Source organism: Prionailurus bengalensis, chromosome A1 (genome assembly GCF_016509475.1).
Source record: "Prionailurus bengalensis isolate Pbe53 chromosome A1, Fcat_Pben_1.1_paternal_pri, whole genome shotgun sequence".
Classification (NCBI taxonomy): Eukaryota; Metazoa; Chordata; class Mammalia; order Carnivora; family Felidae; genus Prionailurus; species Prionailurus bengalensis.
Window position 1 is genome coordinate 18,221,847 of NC_057343.1, and position 6,619 is coordinate 18,228,465.

Consider the following 6,619-nt stretch of genomic DNA (forward strand, 5'->3'; position numbering starts at 1 on the left):
TACAGCAACCGAAACAGTTTAACCCCCTTATTATTTATCCAAACTAACCCTAAGTAGGAATTTCTCATAAATCAAAGTTGCAAGACCTTGAAGAAGAAAAGGGGTGAGAATAAATAATTGACAAGAGCTTGGTATGGGGTCTGATACATTTAAGATGTTTACCAAATGGTAACCGTCATTAACATCACGACCTCTTAGACTTTGCCATTCGTCTTTTTAAAATGTATTTTAGAGCATTCACACACCAGGCTTGTGTCCTCTCCTGTTCTTACTGTTTAGGAATTTGATGCCTAAATGTCATATTCACTATAGCAAAATTCCATTCCAGGTTATTAATTAGCACATCCCAGAGAGTTAGTTGTAATGGGATTTTAACTGCATCTCTGAAAATTGTACTCTTGCATTTATAAATTAAACACCAGTTTTGAGAGAGAAGTTCAAATGGAGTCATTTCTGGAGTCAAAAGGTGTATAATTTTATTCCTTTACAAGATACTGATTTGTGCAAAATAATGTTATTTATCTTTAGGAGAGAAATTGCACACTAATAAATATCAGTGAGCTTCAGAAAGCCACTCAGAGGTTGGCCATTTGACCTTTGAGTGAAGTTCAATCCAGGTTCTATCATAAACTTGATTTGGTACCTTAGGAAATTTATTAAATCGTCCGCCTTAATTTCTTCATCTATAAAATGAGAATTACGATATCACACAAGATTCATTCTTATAATATTATGGTGGAAGTGTACATTCCTGGAAGAATGACTCCCAAATACAGTATATTCTTTCTCGGAAAAATGGTGTAAAATCATTTCTGGCCAGGAGCAGACAGATGGGTGAGAAGGATTATCATGGTGCAGGTATCTCTGTGCTTGTGATTCCAGTGCCCACGGAGGCACTGCTACTAATTTTGAGCAGCTGAAGCCTACATGGCACTAATTAATTAATTAACTAATTAATAAAGTCTCTGTGGCATAAAGAAAAGGAATCATGGTTATGGGAGAAAAAGAATCTACATCTCCACGTGTGTTCCCAGGTAATAAAAATTTGCTTCTATTCAAATTTGAAAGAGTGCCTATTTTAAAAACCAAAAATATTTACCAGCTGATTATAGAGCTGTGACAGTAATGATGCCAAAGATCAAATTGGACAAATGGTGCCCAGTACAGAGAAGGCCCTTGGTAAATGTTTGTTAAATTAAATCTGAATATAAGTGATGCGAGAAATTTTGGAAATACAAAATACCACCAAATATTAAATATCAAAAATATAAGAGCCAAATATTATTCAGGAAAAATTAAAAATTAAAGCTTAGGGACACCAGGGTGGTTCGGTCAGTTAGGTGTCTGACTCTTGATTTTGGCTCAGGTCATGATCTCACGGTTCACGAGTTCAAGTCCCACATTGGGCTCCGTGCTGACAGTGTGGAGCCTGCTTGGGATTCTCTCTCTCTCTCTCTCTCTCTCTCTCTCTCTCTCCCTCTCTCTCTCTCTCTGCCCCTCCCCTACATGTGTACTCTCTCCCTCTCTCTCCAAGTAAATAAATAAACTTGAAAAAAAGAGATTAAAGCTGAAATGATTTGATTCCCAATCAGTTATTCATCTATAGGGATTTTCTGAGAAATATTTAATTGATGAATATAAAGACTTGGATTTAAAAATGATCTTTCAAATTTATTTTTCCACCTTTTAGATTGCTTTATGAAATTGCACCTTTTGGCTTTTTATCAACAAGTATTTATGGGGTGATTACCAGGTGTCAGGTACTATTCTCAGCCCTGGGGAAGCAGAAGTGGACAAAACAGGAGAAAATCATACCTTCATGGAACTTATGTTAGAGTAGGGGAAACAAATAAATATGTAAATTATATAGCATATCAAATGCTAATAAGTTATATGGAGGAAAGCAAAACAGGGAAGGGGGTGAAGGATGCTGGGAGGAAGGTGTTTTCTTTATAACCAAGATGGCCAGGAAAGCTCCCTGAGCATCTGAGCAGACATGTGATGGAAGAGGTGGGTGGTGAGCCCTTGGTGGGGAATCTGGGAGACCAGCTTCCCAGGTAAAGAAAACAGCAACCCCTGACGGGATGCCATGGCTTGGGGTTTTGAGGATGACAAGGAGGTCACGTGGCTGCAGTGGAAGGATCAAGGATGAGAACAAAGGAACTCGAGTCAAAGGAGTAATGTGGAATCAGATCACATAGAGACTTTACGTCAAAATAAGAATTTAGACTTTTATTCTGAGACGGATGACCACCTTTTTTTTCTCTCTTCATTGTGGCAAAAAGGGAGATTGAGTCTCTGAGAAGTGAAGTAACTTGCCAAGATCACGGAGCTCCTAAGTAGAGAATATTTTTGACACCGATAACCTGAGCTAATCATTCGGAGACTGGTTGAGGATTCAACCTGATTCAGCCTATTATTATATACAAGGTGCAGCCAGAAGGCAGGTAGGGAAATTTTATCAATACCACTTACACCAGAGCGACTCGGAATTGGATGCTATGTCCATCAAAGTGCACCAGCTGGAAGAGCGACTTTTCTGAAGTCTGTGAACTTTCCAGAAAGATCTTTCCTTCCAGATAATGTCATCATAGTTTCTCTAGAGAGGTTACCTAGGGATGGCAGGTGAGGCTGCTGGGTTTTCACCGTGTGAGCCCAGTGTGAAATACACAGCGTGAAATCAATAGTGTCACTCACTCAGAGTGCATCCGAACTCCACACACAGGCATGAAGCAGCCCGGTATCCCGGGCAGCCCATCTTCTCTGGCTCGCCTTCTCCAGGTAATTGTCTTGAAAGAGTGGCACAGTCCCGCTGGTGACGAATGTATCTGCCTGCTAAATGCATAGCATCTAGTCCTTGCTGTGTGGCAGGGCACACTGAAAACAAGTTATAACAATTGAGTCAAACGTAGAAAATATGATTAGCCATACAACAGGCTATGGCCACAGCTACCTGAAGCCAAACAAAAAGAATCTTCAGCCAGCCATCAATGGTCTGAAGAGAGAACGGGTACAAATCCCAATGTTCAAATATTTGAATATTTAACAATTCGTAACCTGAATTGATTAAATAATTCTCCTGGCTGCGCACAAGGTCTTGAGAGACAGTCGAGAGAAACGGGATCTCCATCTCTACCCTTATCTCTTACATTCTTTTAAATTAGTTCCTTCTCTTTGGTGCTCGAAACATCTGTCCTGTGCAAAAATATCTCCTCTGATGCTCAGCACACAATCTCATTTCTGCCTTTCTTCCTACACAAAACGTTCCAAAAGAAAAAGTAACTCTCACTATCATATCCTCACTTACTCTGTGTCCTTTGCAAAGTGGTCTTTGGTCTCTTTAAAGACCTGTGTCTTAAAGATATCTTAATTTGTAAATAAACTCGTAATTACAAAGTTCTCGATTCATACTGGGGATATTGTGATTAATAATAAATGTATATATGTGATCTTCCTCCTGGTTTCTGGCACAGAGCAATAAAAATCAGAGCAATAAAGAGGTCTTTTTTATGTTAATGAGGTGACTTTTTATGTTAATGAGGTGACCTCACAGATGGGAGGGGGGGTTGCCAGGGGCACCAACCCTGTGATCAGAGGGTTGGAACTTTCAGTCCCACTCTCCACACTCAGGGGAGGGGAGAGGGTCTGAAGATTGAGTTTAATCACCAATGGTCAATGATTTCATCAATCATGTCTACGTCATGAAGCCTTTATAAAAGCCCCAAAAGGACAGGGTTTGGACAGCTTCCAGCTTGGTGAACACACGGAGGTGCTGGGTGGTGAGCTCAGAAAGCATGGAAGCTCCACACCCTTTTTCCACACCTTGCCCTATGCACCTCTTCCATCGGACCGCTCCTGAGTTCTGTCCTTTTGTAGTCAGCCAGTAATCTAACAAGCAAAACGTTCCTCTGAGTTCTGTGAGCCGCTCTAGCAAATCAACTGAACGTAAGGAGGGGGCATTGGATCCTCTGATGGATAGCCGGGCGGTCAGTGGCACAGGTAACAAGCTGGGCTTGTGATGGGGTATGAAGCGGGGGCAGTCTTGTAGGATGGAACCCTTAACCTGTGGGATCTGATGCCAGCTCCAGGTAGAGAGTGTCCATATCGAGTGGAAGTGTAGGGCACCTAGCCAGGGTCAGCGAGTTGCTTGGTAACTCCCCCTGTGCCCCCGCACATTGTACTTGGTGACCAGAATGTTACTGGTCTGTTGACAATGTCATCAACTACTGATCAATTAACTCTTTTTGGAATCACTTCTCACGCTTTGCTTTCAATGACATTATACTCCTGTTCCTTAGGATTTTATCAACCTCTTCCTAGTCTGCCTTAGTATGGACTCTGGTGTTTGTTTTTGTTTTTTAATCAGTGCTTAGAACTAAATGTTCCTGTGGTTCGGTTCCCACTCTCCTTTGGTGTATGTACCACATTCTCTCAAATGGGGAGTTCACTCATTCCCAAGGCTTGAACTTGAAATCTATCTCTGACTTAGTTCCGCTGTCTCGTGCTTTATTTTCGTAATCTTTTCGACATTTAAGCCATGGTCTTATGAACACCATGTTGCTGAGTAGCCCAGAAAAAGTCACAACCTCTCTGAGATAACCTCTCCTCTTTTGTGAGACGAAGGAGTTCATCTTTCAGGTTACACATGGATATTATCAGTCAGAGATCTTGGTTGGAGAAGGAAACTTGAACAGAAAGTGAATTTATTTTACCCTACCTGTGAACGTTAGAATTGCTAGTAAGGTTGGGAAGACAGACTTCAGGGCTGGAACAGGACACCTCCAGGAGTTTACGTAGCTAGAATTAGAGACAAGTCCCACAAGAGGGAAAGTTTGACTTTGCCGACAGGCTACCTCTGTGGACATGACCACAGATACTGCTGCCGTCACCATTACAACTATGCTCCATATGTAGTGAACTAACCACCTGGTCACCATCCTGATATCCCACACAGAATTCAGAGTCTCCACTTGGGACATGCCACTGGTTGCTCCTCGATCATATTGCCTGTGCTCTGGGAGCAGGCAGAGGAAGGATCTAGCTGACCCAACCCCCAAAGGGATTTCCACCCAATAGCAAAGGGGACTCGATGTGGGATAGCAAATCCCTCTCCCACTAAGAAATGTGTCCCATAGATTTCTCAAAGCTACCTCACACTCAAGACACTGAAACCAGAACCCCATCTATTACCCGGGTAACTTATGCCTAAAACATCTGCTACAGGTACTCCGGTTACGGATTCTTGCTTCACAAGTCTTCACCGTTTCAGTCAGTAATTACGTTGGTCAGATTGTTAACTTTTTGATCACTTCTTTCTTTTCCTTTCCAGTCCCAGCCCATAGGTTTTGTTAAGAACTGATTTACGGAAAGAGCGATTTAGGGACTAAATGCAACACAAAGCAAATCGCCAGGCATCATTCTGTCGATCTAACACAAAGTCGTCTTGACTTGACTCCTTGCTCTTAGGTGTGATTTTCAGGATCGTTTCTCCCCTGCAATTTTCAATGAGCTTCATTTCCCAAGAAATGCTTTTTCAACCCTCTGAATGCTAATGACAGAGAACAGAACCTGGTGATTAAGGGCTACCTTCTATGAGAAAAGGACAGCATACTGAGGCAATCCTTTCTCTGGTCTTTTATTCTTTCACTCTCAACACGTAATAATCATCATCTTTGGGAGGCGTATTTAACTCAAATATTTAAACATTTGCATATGTCGATGAAAGAAACATCCGACAAATTAGGTGTGATTTGTACCTGTGGAAGCCTACAGATGAAGACGAGGCGAAGGTGTGTCTTCCCTGAAAACAGACATTTTGCCTTTGCTTTTGATTGTGAAACTCGGCACATCCCTTGGACCCACAACACAATAAAGGAGATAATGTGATGTGATTTGAACATCTATCAATAGCCACAGGGGATAATAAATACCTTTGCTACCCCTGAGCCCATGTGTTAAGTGAATTTTCAGCGTCTAGCAGTTGTCATGGATGCACTTTACGGTTTTCAAGCCTGGGATCTGATTATATACTCAGTGGACTCTTAACTGCATTACGTATTTGAAGAAGCAAACCACCCACCATATTCAAAATTAGCACCTGCCCCTACCACCTTGGCATTCCTAATCCCTTCCCTAGCTCTGCTTCCCCCCCGACCCCCTGTAGCAACTAATCACCTTCTAAAATACTATATGATTTAATTTCATGTGTTTATGATCTATTTTCTATCCCTTCTTGTTAAAGAGTAAGCTCTGGGAGGACAGGGGGCTTCATCTGTTTCATTTCCTGATGTCCTAAGAGCCTCAAAGGGTGCCTGGCACTTTCTAGGCATGGAAGTAACATCTGCTGAATGAATGAACAAGCAGCGGCCAGACAGGGCGGAGGCCAGCTGCAGTGCCTGAGACGCTTGCCTCTGCTGTGCCTCTGTTTGCACTCAATTCCCAGTCCGTGGTTCCTTCCCTGTAAAAATCCGCTTTTCCCAAGGGTCTTAAAACTCGCTCAGCAAAAGCCTTCAGTGACTTCTCAGTTTAATGCACTCCTATTTCCTGGAGTTATTACATTTCAGCAAGGATCACAGTGTCAAGCTAATAGAATTTTGTGAGACTTTTTTTTTTTTTTAGA

The 6,619-nt window shown here is 42.0% G+C and overlaps 1 long non-coding RNA gene across 1 annotated transcript; it reads left to right on the top strand.

Annotated features, from left to right (window-relative positions):
• Nucleotides 1-3,591: 3,591 nt before the first annotated feature.
• On the top strand, nt 3,592-5,943 carry LOC122496987. Its single transcript, XR_006301008.1, has 2 exons — nt 3,592-3,999; nt 5,330-5,943. It is a non-coding gene; the product is annotated as an uncharacterized LOC122496987 (long non-coding RNA).
• Nucleotides 5,944-6,619: the final 676 nt, after the last annotated feature.